This window comes from Mytilus edulis, chromosome 12 (genome assembly GCF_963676685.1).
Source record: "Mytilus edulis chromosome 12, xbMytEdul2.2, whole genome shotgun sequence".
NCBI lineage: Eukaryota > Metazoa > Mollusca > Bivalvia > Mytilida > Mytilidae > Mytilus > Mytilus edulis.
Window position 1 is genome coordinate 30,444,615 of NC_092355.1, and position 16,171 is coordinate 30,460,785.

Below are 16,171 nucleotides of genomic sequence, written 5' to 3' on the forward strand. Positions count from 1 at the left end.
TTTTTGATAAATTTTCTGTAGTACCCACAAAGACCTAAAAAGGAACGAACTTCAGTTATATTTGTAGGGGTGGGCCACTCTTTTACAGCCTTAATCTTGTCAGGGTCAGTTGATATTCCTTCCTCAAGGACAATATGTCCTAAGAAACGAACCTTGGTGGTACACAAGGTGCACTTCTTCGCCTTCAGCTTTAAACCAGCCGATTTAAGCCTAGCAAAAACGTCTCTTAAATTATCAAGCATACCATCTAGTGTTTTTCCAAAAACGAGTATATCGTCAATGTAAACCAGACATGTTTCCCATTGCAAACCAGCTAGTATGGTTTCCATCAATCGCTCAAATGTCTGTGCAGCGCAACACAACCCAAACGGCATGACTCTAAATTGAAATAAACCCCTTCGCGTTGCAAAAGCGGTTTTGTGTTTGTCATTTTCGGCCAGCTCCACCTGCCAATATCCTGAACAACAGTCCAGAGTACTATACCATTTATTTCCTGCTAAATGATCTAACGAATCGTCAATCCTCGGTAAAGGATACGCGTCTTTATTAAGGGTCACACTGTTTAAGCGTCTATAATCTACGCAAAAGCGATAACTGTCGTCCTTTTTCTTAACTAAGACTATCCCTGCCGCCCAGGGACTGTGGGATGGTTCAATAATCCTTTTTTGTAACATTTTGTCAAGGTTGTCATTTACTACCTTGTTCACATGATAAGGTGTACGACGAGGTGGTTCTTTAAATGGCCTTGCGTTTCCCGTATTGATTTCGTGTTTTACGAGATTGGTCCTTCCCAAGTCAACATCAGAAGAAGCAAACAAGTTCTGATTTTCTATCAACAAAGATTCTACTTTTTGTTTGTCTTTCGAAGTCAATTCATCTGATGTCCTGTCTAACAAATCTTGTAAATCTGGTCCAAGTCCGTCATGTTTCTGTTCATTTGAACCAATATTACCATCTAGTACTTGTTCAACACCAGACATTTGGGCTATAGTTGTACCAGGATAGATTGTCTTAGGATCTAGTTCTGTGTTCATTAATCTAACAGGGACTTTTTCGCCTGACCTTACCAACGTTCTAGCAGTCAAAATGTAGTCTTTCCCTGCATGCTCATTTGCTTCTAACAAAGCATTGTCAGCAGGTAATTTTTGACCTTCTGCTAAGCAAACCGTGCCATTAATGACAATTTCTGACCTTGGCGGTATAACAACCGCTTCTGAAGCAACCACTCGGTAACAGCCTATTGATCCTTGAAAACACAAATCTACCTTAAAATCCCCAATACGAAAGTGCCCATTCTTAACATCAATTAAACAATTATGTCGTTTCATGAAGTCCAAACCAAGTATACCGTCAACTTGCAGATCAGTCACAACAGCTTCAGATTGCAACATATTTGGACCGAAATGCAGATTGAACATCCCTTTTCCACGAAGCTCTAGCTTATTGCCACACTCTGACCTAACAGTTGTCTTAACTTCGCTTAGATATGATTTATCTAATGGAGTCAACATATCGTATAACTTGGAAGATACCAATGTCAAAGTTGCTCCTGTATCAACCACAAACTTGGCTTCAATGTCTCCTACATTTAGTTTGACATACATACCAGCATTTTCGGATGCGGTTGTAACCGCACCTTCCATTGTCTTACGATTATGTTGTTTCCCAGTTTTCATTAATGTTTTGACCGACCCATCCCCCTTATTTCCATTATAATTGTTCTGATTTCTTCGGGGTAGGCGACAGTATCTTGCTAAATGACCAAATTTGCCACAATTGTAACAACCCTTATTTGTCCTCTTACTTTGGGTATATCTCCTTTTATTATAAGAAGACCCCTCATTTGTACCACTAGTTTTTAATTTTGCTATTTCAGTCGTAAGAGTACTTAGACTTTTCCCCATTGTTTGCATCCATGATGCAATGTCTGTCGTTGGTGAGTCACTTTTTGTAATCTTTTCTTCCCTACCTAACTCGTCATCGTTCAAAGTTTGCCGTAAATAACCTCGTCCCTCTCTTACTTTATTTTCGGCTTTATTGTACGCCTCTAGTTCAACAGCAAGTCTTACGGCATCATTTAAGCCTTTCGGTCGCGATTGTTTTATTCTAAGCCGCATTTCCGAATCGACAAGCGCGTCAATAAATTGCTCTTTTCCGAGAGTTTCACGTACGTCCAATGGGGCAGTAGGATATGCCAAGTTGGACAATCTCCGAATTGACTGGCCTAATTCGGGAAGTGATTCGCTGGCTTTTTGACGTCTTTCTTTAAACTGAACTCTATATAACTCAGTTTGACTAGAAGGCGCGAATCGCTCTTCAAGTGCGCTGACTAAATCGTTAAAGTTTTGTCTTTTCTCACTTGGTAAATCTCCAAGTACAGCCTGTGCTTGTCCCATTAACGATACCGCTAAGTATAACCCTTTTCTATTTTCCGACCAATTATTTACAAGTGCACACATTTCAAAATGGGACAAATAGTCCGTCCATGATGTGCTACCATCATATTGACATGGTTTGATTTTTACACCAGAATTATCTGTGTTACTAGTATGTCGGTACTTTGATTTGTCAGTTTTTGTTTTTTCCCTAATGTAACTATTATTTATGGGTAAAGGCAAAGTATCCCCTTCCTTTAAATCAATTTGAGAAAATTTAACAGTTTTGTGCGTATTCGTGTTGTTGAATGTTGGTAAATCAACTTTTTCATTATCTCCCTTTCTTGACAATAAGGACCCTCTTGATTCCAGACCCGAATCATTTCTTGATACAATATTATATTTTTGACGAACACCTTGATCTTTGGGTGTTGACGAAACAAAACTATTTCTATAAGTTGTTCCTTCTTCCATATCATAAATTTGTTTTGTGTACTCGTCGATTGTATCATCAAAAGACATGTTTGTACTTTAATTTGCGGTTTAATCATGCATACACAATATAATAATGTCAACAGAATGTCATAAAATGTACAATGTAATAAATGTCAATCAAAAAATTGCCTGTACCACTATCGATCGTTAATCCCTAATGTAAATAATAATCGTAACTTAACCGGTGGAAATTTAAAACGTTAACAGGACAATTTTGATCTGAGCAAAAGTGAACAGTTTGAACAAAAACGATCTGTGCAAAAGTGAACAGTAAATTCTCACAAGACAGATTGGATATAAGTTTATTAGATGATCAAATTTGGATATAATCTTTCACTGTGGATTTAAAAATGAACAATTCGGATCCCAGCGCAAGCCACCAAATTATGTAACGTGTACACCGGGTTAGCGTGTCTGTTTCTATTTTAGAATGAGTCCGTTACCAGTTTGATACTGGATCCAAAATTGTTCTATTTACAAAATATATAACAAACAGTCTTTATTCATAAATAAACGTCAATGAACCAAAATATGTACAACGGCTCTTTGCGGTCTCAAATAATTTATCTATAGCTATTAACTTTTCTACTTTAAATATATACAATGGTACAAATTTATACTATTACAAATTTGTCCTGGGTCAGGAACAAACTTGTCCTCCTGGTACAATAATGTACCCTACAAGTTTACACACTTGTCCTTGTTCTCTTGGTACAATTATGTACTTACAAGGTGGTCACACAGACTCACACTTGTCCTATACGGTACAATACGGTTCAACTTGTAAACGTACAAGTCCGTATTTTTAACAGGCACCATCCTGTTCTTTATTACACTTAGTAATATTAACACAATATCTAATATATAAGAGACAGCGATCTCGAATATAAACGTACCGTACCTTGGTCTTGTGTCTCCGAAGACTTTATGACAATCGACCCTGAGCTAGGAATCTCTCCTGCTTATATACCCCGATTTAAACTGTACCATTTTTAAAGAAGGGGTGTTCTAACAAAGTGCCTTCTTACCAGTATCTGAGTTTCCTAAAGAACACCCGTTTTCATTTGACCTGACCCAAAGTTTACCCGCGAAACATCTTACTCTTTTCTATGTTTATTAAAGTATCATATAAAATATATAAAATAAGGCTTCTACCGAACTGTAACCAATGTAAACAATTTAAACTTAGATACAAAATCATCACAAAAGAATCTCGAATGGTCAACAATTATATATCGCTCAAGGTGAATAACTATCTATTTTAAAATATCAACTTATTTCAACAGTAAAAACAAATAACAAACCATTGTCCAATTTGAACAGAAGTGTACGAATTGTCCTACGCTTCAGACTTTACATTCACTAAACATGAATGCTGAAATTGACATGATTGATTTTGATACATTTTTGTACATTCAAGTTTGTAAATCGATAATTGTCATCGTAGAATACTGCTGTTGATGTGTGTATGTTATCAGAAAATTGGTGTAATTCTTATTGCTCTAAAGAAATGTTTGAAAACAAACAGAACGTATAAAAGTAATTGTTAATTTGCGTAAGGTCAAACAATACGTCATTGGGATGCGACTGCAATACACATTCTGAGGTAACGCAGGTTCATACAACACTCAGTCCGGCAGTGGGCGGAGCTTAGAAGCGATATCTGCATAGTATACAGATACAGCATAGCGATATCTGTAGGGCTGTATCTGTATAGTAGGACACCCAATTGACTACTATAACACAGAGATTGGTCACTACCGATTTATCGGATAATGTGAGTCAGCTACGTTAGTTTAACGTTGTTTCGTATTTAACCGTAGGAGACGACATATATCACCACCTTATCACCCAGACAACTGTAACACTCTGAGTTATAGTAGTCTCATATATAATTAAACAAACTAATATCTGAAAGCGTTTAGAAAAAAAGTCCGTGTAACTGTGATTTTCAACAATTTATCAAAGTCCAAAGCCCGTAATTTCGGCAAAAATGTAGCGAAACGAACGAAACTTAAACTTGATCTGTAACTCATCATGGTTTACTTACATACCAAAAATCATTGTATACCTTCTGTTCTTTTATCTGTTTTGGAATTACAATATTAAACACCGAAACAAAGATATTAAGAATTGGTAGCTATAGGGTGTTTCTATATCCGTAACTTCTCCCTAACTATTGAGTGAATTGAATGTAAAAGTACAATACCTTTTTTGCATATCGATGTTGTGCACCCTTAGGGACGACATCAAAAGTTCAATGAAGGATAAAAAACTTAATTCGCATATTTTTTTCACTGACCCCCCACCCCCCCTCTTAACTTAATTTGGGGAAAATGGATTGACACATATAGATATATGTAAAAATCAATGTCAGATAATCACACCTTGCAGCAGTTCAACCCCCACCCCCAAACTATTTGAATTAAGTTTTTTATCTTACATTGATCTTTTGATGTCGTCCCTTATTTAATCGTTGTTTGAAATGAATTGGGATATCCGTTTTCATAACAGTTTGTTCATATTTTCATCAATAAAAAAAAATTAACAGAACGATGTGTCGTCAAGATATTTCACCCTCAATAGATAGCTTTACTTTGATCATACTATGAAATTAAGTTCTTATAATATGGGAACATTTTCCATGTCTTTTTACAATCACATGTTTAGTTTTCTTTTGTGAAGTTGTCAATGCAAATTTTGAGTTACCTCGCTTGTTTATTAAATCTCATTTAATTTCCACGTATAATTGTTTGATGTTTATCTGTTAAATATTATGAAAATAATTTCTTTTATACATTTGTTTCATCGTTGGACAGACTGACACTAACAATAATATTAATTTCTGGTATTTCCCTTCATTTAGCAAAAAATAAAACAACAACAAAAAACACAAACAAACGAATCACGATGGTCATAACAAGATCAGTATGTTTGAATCGCTCTCTATAACAAGCTTGGAGTCTGTTTGTGAATCTTTTATTGATTATAGTAATTGATTATAGTAATTGGTTATAGTAATCAGGCAAGAAAAAAAAAGAATAAACGACGTTAAATGACTCATTGCATAACAATAAAATTGAGAATGGAAAGGGGGAATGTGTCAAAGCGACAACAACCCAAACAGCCGAAGACCACTAATTGGTCTTCAATGTAGCGAGAAACTCCCGCACCGGAAGTGTCCTTTAACTGGCCTCTAAACAAATATGCATACTAGTTCAGTTTAATGGACGTCATACTAAACTCCGATGAATAGAAATAAGATGAATCTCTTCTTCGAAATGTCTTTTTTGAAATGAAATAAGAATTTCACCGTTTAATTCAAACTAGGAAATTTGTCTAATAAATACTTTTTATTTAGTTCTGAATATTTTTTAAGCACAACAAAAACCCAATAAAATTTGAAAATACTCCGAGTACAACAACTGTCTGCATGTACTATTTTAATGAAACCCCCCTCTATAAGATAAGAGAGAAATGTAAAATTATTCCTATTTATTGGTTTATCATGCTAACATTTTGTTGATATGCCTTTCTGCATTTATTGACATAAAAAGTAAAATCACAAAATGCAGATATAAAACACCCCTGTGTAGTACAACGTTTCCAATTGATAGGTTTTATACATGAAATGTTGATCACATAAATGGAATTTAATTGACTGTTATTTTTTACAAAAATATTGCATAACCTCAAACACTTCATGATGGCGTCCGTAAAACTGATACATCAATGTGCCAAAGTAACATGAACGGACACCATTTATAATGAACAATCATTAAGTTGCCTTTATTGTTACTTTGTCAAAAAGTATAAGTAGATATCAAGGTTATTTAAACAAAGAGAAATAAATTATGACAAAGAGAAAAGAAACGTATCAATACAGACAATCAGACACCATACAGAGAACTCATAAATAAGAAGACAAACTCAGCCTAGATTCAGGAATGAATTTATGTGCTCTGGTAAGGAAAACAAACAAAACTAGACGTCACAAACGAGAAAAGCATATTATTGCATTGTCGGGACTCTGCTCTTGGTCTGGTATGCTGTGACAGATAAAACATTTAATTCAGATACCTGTATTTTGCAAGGGGTGAGTTCCAGCCTAAATGCTGTATTGAGACGCGGGTTTTCGAGAGCACAATTGATAAGAAATTTACATTTTAATGAAAGCAACTATAACATACAGCATTTAACTAAAGCTGTCTAAATACTTTTTTTTCAATTCAAGCAAGGTTTCATTAAAAATAATCAATTCACTAAAGTCTGTGACTCAAATAAGACTATTATCGTCGAGTATAGGAAAATTAATTGTTATTTGCGATCTCTACCAATAATAAAACGACAGACATTATAATGTCACTTAAACATATCTTTATTTGATGGTTTTAATCCTGATGACTTTATCTCAAAATGTATAAAGGCTTCCATGAAGATTGTAAGCATTCTACTAGACTAAGTTTATTCTTCAATTGATATTTAAAGACACGATAGACGACTGCCCATTATAGAAAATAATTGCTCACCGTTGCATAACATAATGAATAGTCTACGTTGATAACATGATATGGCGATTGTATTTTTAGCTCACCTGGCCCGAAGGGCCAAGAGAGCTTTTCTCATCACTTTGCGTCCGTCGTCTGTCGTCGTCCGGCGTCGTCTGTTAAATTTTACAAAAATCTTCTCCTCTGAAACTACTGGGTCAAATTTAACCAAACTTGGCCAAAATCATCATTGGGGTATCTAGTTTAAAAAATGTGACCGGTGACACGGCCAACCAACCAAGATGGCTGCCATGGCTAAAAATAGAACATAGGGGTAAAATGCAGTTTTTTGCTTAGAACTAAAAAAACCAAGGCATTTAGAGCAAATCTGACATAAATAAAATTGTTTATCAGGTCAAGATCTATCTGCCCTGAAATTTTCAGTTGAATTGGACAACCCGTTGTTGGGTTGCTGCCCCTGAATTGGTAATTTTATGGAAATTTTGCTGTTTTTGGTTATTATCTTGAATACTATTGTAGATAGAGATAAACTGTAAACAACAATAATGTTCAGCAAAGTAAGATTTACAAATAAGTCAAATGACCGAAATGGTCAGTTAATCCCTTTAGGAGTTATTGCCCTTTAAAGTAAATTTTTAACCATTTTTCGTAAATCTTAGTAATCTTTTACAAAAATCTTTTCCTCTGAAACTACTGGGCCAAAAAATCCAACCTTGGCCACAATCATCTTTGGTGTATCTAGTTTAAAAAATGTGTCCAATGACCCAACCATCCAACCAAGATGGCCACCACAGCTAAAAATAGAACATAGGGGTAAAATGCAGTTTTTGGCTTATAACTCAAAAACCAAAGCATTTAGAGCAAATCTGACGGGGTTAAATTGTTCATCAGGTCAAGATCTATTTGTCCTGAAATTTACAAATGGATCGGACAACCCGTTGTTAGGTTGCTGCCCCTGAATTGGTAATTTTAAGGAACTTTTGCTGTTTTTTGTTATCATCTTGAATATAAACAGCAATAATGTACAGCAAAGCAAGACCTAAAAATAAGTCAACATGACCAAAATGGTCAATTGACCCCTAAGGAATTATTGTCCTTTATAGTCAATTTTTAACAATTTTCATAAAATTTGTAAATGTTTACTAACATTTCCCACTGAAACTACTGGGCTTAGTTCATTATAGATAGAGATAACTGTAAGCAGCAAGAATCTTCAGTAAAGTAAGATGTACAAACACATCACCATCACCAAAACTCTATTTTGTCATGAATCCATTTGCGTTCTTTGTTTAATATTTACATAGACCAAGGTGAGCGACACGGGCTTTTTAGAGCCTCTAGTTTGTTTATTCAATTATTAGCTAATATTTAGGAAAATAAATACATTTATTCGTCTTAAAGTAGGATAAAAACAAGGAGAATGTCGATCGCTGCTCGATTTAAGTTCACAATTTCGAAAAACGAGATTTGGTAATAGAATAACCCGTATCACTCCCAGCCTCTTATAAGTCATCATTCTTATTTTTTACTTATGATACACATGTCACTTCATATTTTATTCAATCGCCTAAGGTATCAAAGATATTTTATGTAAATTAGATATTCTTCAAATTCTAATTATTCGGCGAAACTGGAATTAAGAACGCGTACTGATGAGGGTTATGATGCGCTTTTGTGAATTGAGATTTATATGACAATCAAAGCTGTGGGTGTTGGGTATAGAGGAGAAAGTGACAGTAATATGTGGCAATAACAGTCAAAATGCTTTTTGTTTACAGTTTTTCTAAATGTTTTTTTGTGTGCTGATTCTAGATCTGATGAGCAATTTCAACTTCAAATGGTTTTTATTGTCTGTTTTTATGTTTGACCTGAAACATGGTTTTCCGTGGTTATGAGAGGGTTTGACACTTGCATACAAATTGACGTCACGCATACTTGTTGAAGGTCGCGCATACATGTTGTAAGTTATCTAATTCTGTTCTGTAATGCCTGAATTTGGTATCACCAAGAAAATACTTACAACTACGAGTGATCTTAAGTTTTACATTCAGTACACAAACCTTCACTCTGAGTCGTAAGTTTTTTTGAAACCGACAACTAGCTGTTATTAAGTGGTTATTGTTCATTGTTGTCGATCATATTTGTATTTCTACGTGGTTTGTCTCATTGGCAATTAGTTATATTGTATTTCTTTTATTGTTTTGTCAAAACACAATCAGCCGGTTACTTTTCTCGTTTGGATTGTTTTCATTTGCCACTGGCGGTGCATAATTTATGTAATATAGGTTGTGATTGATCAGTGTTGAAGACCATACGTTGACCTAAAATTGTTCTTCTCTATGTCGTTTTGACTCTGGTGGAGAGTTGTATCATTGACAATCATACAAAATCTTCTTATTTTTATATAGTATTGCGCATATTCTGTTGTTCATGAATCAGTAGGTTAGTTTTAGCGTTTAAATTGTTTTTGTTTCCAATTCGATGTGAAATGTCGATGTTTGTGAGATTTTGGCGCTCGCATACAAGTTGACGGTCACGCAAACATGTTGAAGGTCACGCATACATGTTGTAGTTTATCTGCTATGTTAAGTCTGAATTCGGTTTAAACAAAAAGGTACTTACAACTACGATTGATCGTAAATCTTGAACCATTTAGTATGCTTGATAAAAATTCTATGCATTGTATATCTGGCTATGTGAGATGGGGTTTGTTCATTGCTGACGGTTGGACGGTGATCTATAAGTGAGAACCTCTATGTCATTTGTCGCTGGTGGAGAGTTGTCTCTATATTTGTTTTATATACTCAATTTCTTCTATTGTTTTACTCATACATGAGGCGGTATATTTTTCTCGTTTAGATTGTTTTAATTCACTTTGCCATGTCAGGACACTGGATAGCTTGTTATGCTGGATGGGTTTTGATCAATGTTGAGAGTCGTATGGTGAATCGTAGTTGTACGTTTGTTATCATTTACGTAGTTTTGGTCTCTGAACGCTTTCTCTTTCGTGGTCATACTGCATCTGAAGGATATTTTTTTAATTGGCTCACTTTTTACGCTGTCTCACTGGTTGTCATAATACATCTTTCTACATCCCAAACGCATTACAATGATCGATTTTGTTTTCAAAATTGTTTGGAATTTTACGCCAACTTTGAAAACGTGAAAATGAAGACGCCAATGTTTTTTTGACCTCTAGCTTATAGATGTATTAGCCCACAGAAAACTGATGTCAGACAACGAACATGCGTGTGTGCGTGTATTTGTGTGTGCGAAAGCTCTCATTACAATGTACTGTAATTGATAATATCGATTAATAGTATATTTTATTTCAACAAATTGCAATTTGTAAACAGGGAAAATAAACATGTTGTCTCTTTGGCACATTCCCCATTTCCATTCTCAATTTTATTTCAATAACTATAAAATAATTAAAAGTACAAAAAGAACGTAGTCTTAGTCTTTTAAATACAATGCAAAGGCCCTCTCCTATTTGTTCTCATAAACCAGTCGTTGTTCCTGAACCACGTTAATGTGTTAATACACATATACAATGAAGATGAGTGGTTTACCACGTGACATTTACAGGTCAGATGGCTGTCGCTTCTCTTAATAACTTTTGATTGTAGGCAATTTCTGTACGTTTTTGTAAAACGTTTTGATTTCGGCAAAGTCTTTGTATAAATCTGCTCCCATTAAGGTTTCTGACACAGAATGAATGTGGTCTGATGAACTTAAAATTTGGTTTTTGCCTTTGAGCCATTCACTATGCTGTTGAATATTAATCCTCTCAAAAATTTGTTTGAAGAAATTTTCTTTTTATTTATGAAATCTAAAATGAGAAAAATTGAACACCCCCACCCTAATTTTTTTTCACATGCCCCTTTCCCTTATTCCAAAACTGATCTCAATTCAAATTTCTAATGAAGTTTGCATCAATAACTTCTCATTTAAATACATCATAAGATATTAAAATGTCAAAAAAGTGCTTGTTATCGCTGAATGGTAAAGATTGTTTTAATTTATCAGTTGGAAGTAAAAGTGAATATACATTGTATATTGTATAAAACAATGATTTAAGTTGATTCAACTACTATTTTGGACAAAGAAAGATAACTCCAATTGAAAATTTCTTGCTATTGCGCAATATTGTGCAATTAGATATTTTTTGCTATTGCGCAATATTATGCAATTAGATATTTCTTGCTATTGTGCAATACTGTGCAATTGAAAATACTTGCTATTGCATAATACTGTGGAATCGAAGATTTCTTGCTATTGCGCAATACTGTGCAATTGAAAATTTCTTGCTATTCCACAATACTGTGCAATTGAAGATTTCTTGCTATTGCTGAATACTGTGCAACTGAAAATTTCTTGCTATTGCACAATACTTAATATAATAATTTTGGATCCTGATTTGGACCAACTTGAAAACTGGGCCCAGATTCAAAAATCTAAGTACATGTTGAGATTCAGCATATCAAAAGAAGACCAAGAATTCAATTTTTGTTAAAAACAAACTTAGTTTAATTTTGGACCCTTTGGACCTTAATGTAGACCAATTTGAAAACGGGACCAAAAATTAAGAATCTACAAACACAGTTAGATTTGGCATATAAAAAAAGAACCAATTATCCAATTTTTTATGAAATCAAACAAAATTTAATTTTGGACCCCGATTTGGACCAACTTGAAAACTGGGCCAATAATAAAAAATCTAAGAACATTTTTAGATTCAGCATAAAAATCAAAAATCAAAAAATCAAACAAAGTTTAATTTTGGACCCTTTGAGCCCCTTATTCCTATACAGCTGGGACCAAAACTCCCAAAATTAATCCCACCTTTCCTTTTATGATCAAAAATCTTGTCTTTAAATTTCATAGATTTCTATTTACTTATACTAAAGTTATGTTGCGAAAACCTTGTCTTTAAATTTCATAGATTTCTATTTACTTATACTAAAGTTAAGGTGCGAAAACCAATAATAATGCTTATTTGGGCCCCTTTTTGGTCCCTAATTCCTAAACTGTTGGGACCTCAATTCCCAAAATCAATCCCAACATTCCTTTTGTGGTCATATACCTTGTGTTTGAATTTCATTGATTTCTATTCCCTTATATTTAAGTTATTGTGCGAAAACCAAGAATAATGCTTATTTTGGACCTTCTTCCTAAACTGTTGGAACCAAAACTCCCAAAATCAATAATAACCTTTGTTTTGTGCTCGTAAACCTTGTGTCAAAATTTCATAGATTTTTTTTACTTAAACTGAAGTTATAGTGCGAAAACTAAGAAAATGCTTATGTGGGCCCTTTTTGGCCCCCAATTCCTAAACTGTTCGGACCATGACTCCTAAAATCAATCTCAACCTTCCTTGTGAGGACATAAACCTTGTGTTTTTAAATTTCATAGATTTTTATTTACTTCAACTAAAGTTACAGTGCGACGACGCTGACGCAAACGTGATACCAATATACGACCAATTTTTGTGGTCGTATAAATAGACACTTTTAAGTACAGCCTCTGAGAAAACTCGCAGTTACTGAAAACTAGTTTAAAGCCACTCACAACTAATAAAAAAATAATTAAAAAAATCATGCTTCTTTAGACAAAATCTTGTTACCCTAGTTTATAGATTTTTTACAAACTAAAGAGTGCCGGCTTGGAATTTATCAAATTTACTCAATCATATCTGATTATTTTTAAAGTTAAGTTAATTGTTCAATTAGAATATTCATAAGTCATAATAGTCCATTTTTATACTTAATAAAATAATATTCAAAATGATATAGAATTAAATCAATCACTAATATCCTCTATTAGTTTGAAATAATTGTAATTATTTATAATATATTATATTTTAATAATTCTTATGGTAATAAACATTTCATTCCAAAAATTATTATTTAAAAAAAAAAACAGTAAAAATTATTTCATTTTCTTTCTTTCTATTCATAATTCAACCCCTTAAATTTTGCCAGTTCACTAACTATTTTTTACAGTTAAATACTAATAAAAACACCTATTATTATCATATAAACATCCATTGAAATATTTTTGTTGGCATTCAGGGAATAGGTAACGTATAAAATGTTGGCATTCAAGGAAGACACCCTACAAGTGAGCGTAAAGCTGCGTTTACCATTCACTCTGAATGTTAGAACTAAGGTATTGGGTATGATTTGATGTTTACTGTGGATTCATTTATTTTCGTAGGTATCAATATTCGTGGATTGCTAAAACTTGCATATTTGATTTCGTGGTTTTGCCAATATCTATATACAAAGCCTATTGAAAAAATATGTTGTTCGTTTAACATTTCAGTTCGTGTTTCACCTGTACCCACGAAACCCATAACAATTGGTTCCAACGAATAATAATGAATTTACAGTATATTGTCATATTGATGTGTTTTGTAGTTATTCTCTTGCAGTCTCTATGTAATAAAACCTACTTTTCCTTTATATTAACTCTAAAAATTATATGCAAGAAAACAGATGAATTTATTTATTTAAGGAATGACTGTAATATTTTTTTCTGTCTATGAAGAAATAACATAAAAAATTTGGTGCACACTGAATAACGCGCGTAGCGGGTTATTCAACAGTGTGCGCCACATTTCTTTTATGTTATTTCGAATAGACAGAAAAAATAATACAGTCATTTCTTATAATTTAATTCTAAATTCCATTTTAAACCGTAGAAACCATGAAAAAATGTTGAGACGTCACAGTCACATGACTAAACTATGTCTATAGGCTCATAACAAAATAACGTCAGCCAATCAGAAGACGCGTTACATCCAAAATTAAATTATTCTTAATTATAAGCATATTATAATTTAATATATCTTTATACAGTTGATTCCCTATCATACCACAACAACTCCAAATTCTCAACACCTGATCACGATAATGATGGCGGCAAATTTGCGAAATCAAACGGACCTTGGTGGCATAATGACTGTAAAGAAAGTTCCTTTAACAACACATTCAGCAGAGGTCTTTTCTGGAATGCTTTCGATGCAAGGTGCTCCAAATCAATAAAGATGATTAGAAGAATAAACTAACTCATCATTCATTAAATATTTCGAAAACTATGAAATTGTCAATTATTTTAAGTGTCATTATTAGTTTTCGTCTGTTGAAAATCACCTTCAATGAAAATCGTAATGTCAAATAGTTCTTCAAGTTTCGTATTAAACCAATTAACAATGTAAACAACTATCCTTTGCAAATGAAATTGATCTTTCAAGACATCATAAGCATATGTTTTGATGTGCTATTTTCATTTTTAATACCTATATTTTTCATCCAACTTAACAAAGGCAATGGTTTTATTCATTCAAGTGTTATTGTAGTTTTAAACCTCCTCCTGTAAATCTATATAAAAATTATAAGAGAAAAAAAAGCACAAATCCCCAGAAAATATGAAAAAAAATAACCTTCAATAAAAAGTATAATTTAAAAAATATTGAACTCAAAAAATGAAAACGGAAAGTCCCTCATCAAATGAAAAAAACAAACTCAAACAATTCAAAAGGAATGGAAAACAACTGTTGTATTCATTAGCTTGTACAGGCATTTTTGGATGTAAAAAGTAAAATCACAAAAATACTGAACTCAAAAAATAAAAAAGGAAAATCCCTAATCAAATAGCAAATTCTCAAGCCCAAACACATCAAACGAATGAATAACAGCTGTCATGTTCCTGACTTGTAACAGGCATTCTTATGTAGAAAAGGATAGATAAAACATGGTTTTAAAGCTAGCTAACCTGTCACCAGTACGACAGTCGCATCAAATTCCATCATATTGACAACAATGTGTGTAAAAAACAAACACACAAGATAGGTTGAAATGTTAGAAATAGGGGTACAACATTCAAAATTGTGTTATTATCTAAATGACTGAATATAAAGAAAAACAAGCAACATTCAAGAGTAAATAAACGTACAATGTAAAGCATACAGCAACTTACAGCTAATGATTCAAATCTCCCAACTTGGAACAACATTATGTGTTTGAATGATATCGATAATAAATGGAGACGACTTGATTACTGCAGGTTCACCACTGTATCATAACAATATGACATTAACAATGCACTAGTTATTACACAATCAAAATACAGGGTACTCCTGTAAGTTGAAATTTACACAGTACAATATAGCCAATAGACATTCTGCAGTTACATAAAATGATCTAATACTTGTTGGTGTGTGTCCACCCTTGTTGTTGTGTTAGATACAAATCGAAAATACATTAAACATCAAAAGTGTAGTCACAACAGAACACACGAGTGGTTGAAAAAAAATGACAAGACTTATTATTAGAAACAAATTTGTTGATTTGATTATCGAGTTGACTCTGATTTATTATCATAACAAGTTTCATATAATAGTCAAAAACCATTCAATGCTACACGAGAAGGTGTCCGAAGAGGTCAACCTTCGACGGCAGTAGTTAACACAGGTTCAGATTTTGTAAATAAATTAAACAGAAAATGCAAGCTAACGAGCGAAATAAAATGTACAACAACAATTGCAAGACTTGTTTTACGGCAATTTGAAAATGCGACGCAGAAACATAATCCTTTCTTAGAGGAAACGACTTGATAACTGCAGGTTCACCACTGTCTCATCAAAATTTGACATAAAAATGTTATTGGACAAACAAAATACAGGTTACTCCTATAAGTTGAAATTTACACAGGACAATTTAACCAATATTCTGCAGTTGCATACAAAATTATCTAATAGTTGTTGTTGTGTGTAACAAGAAAAATATA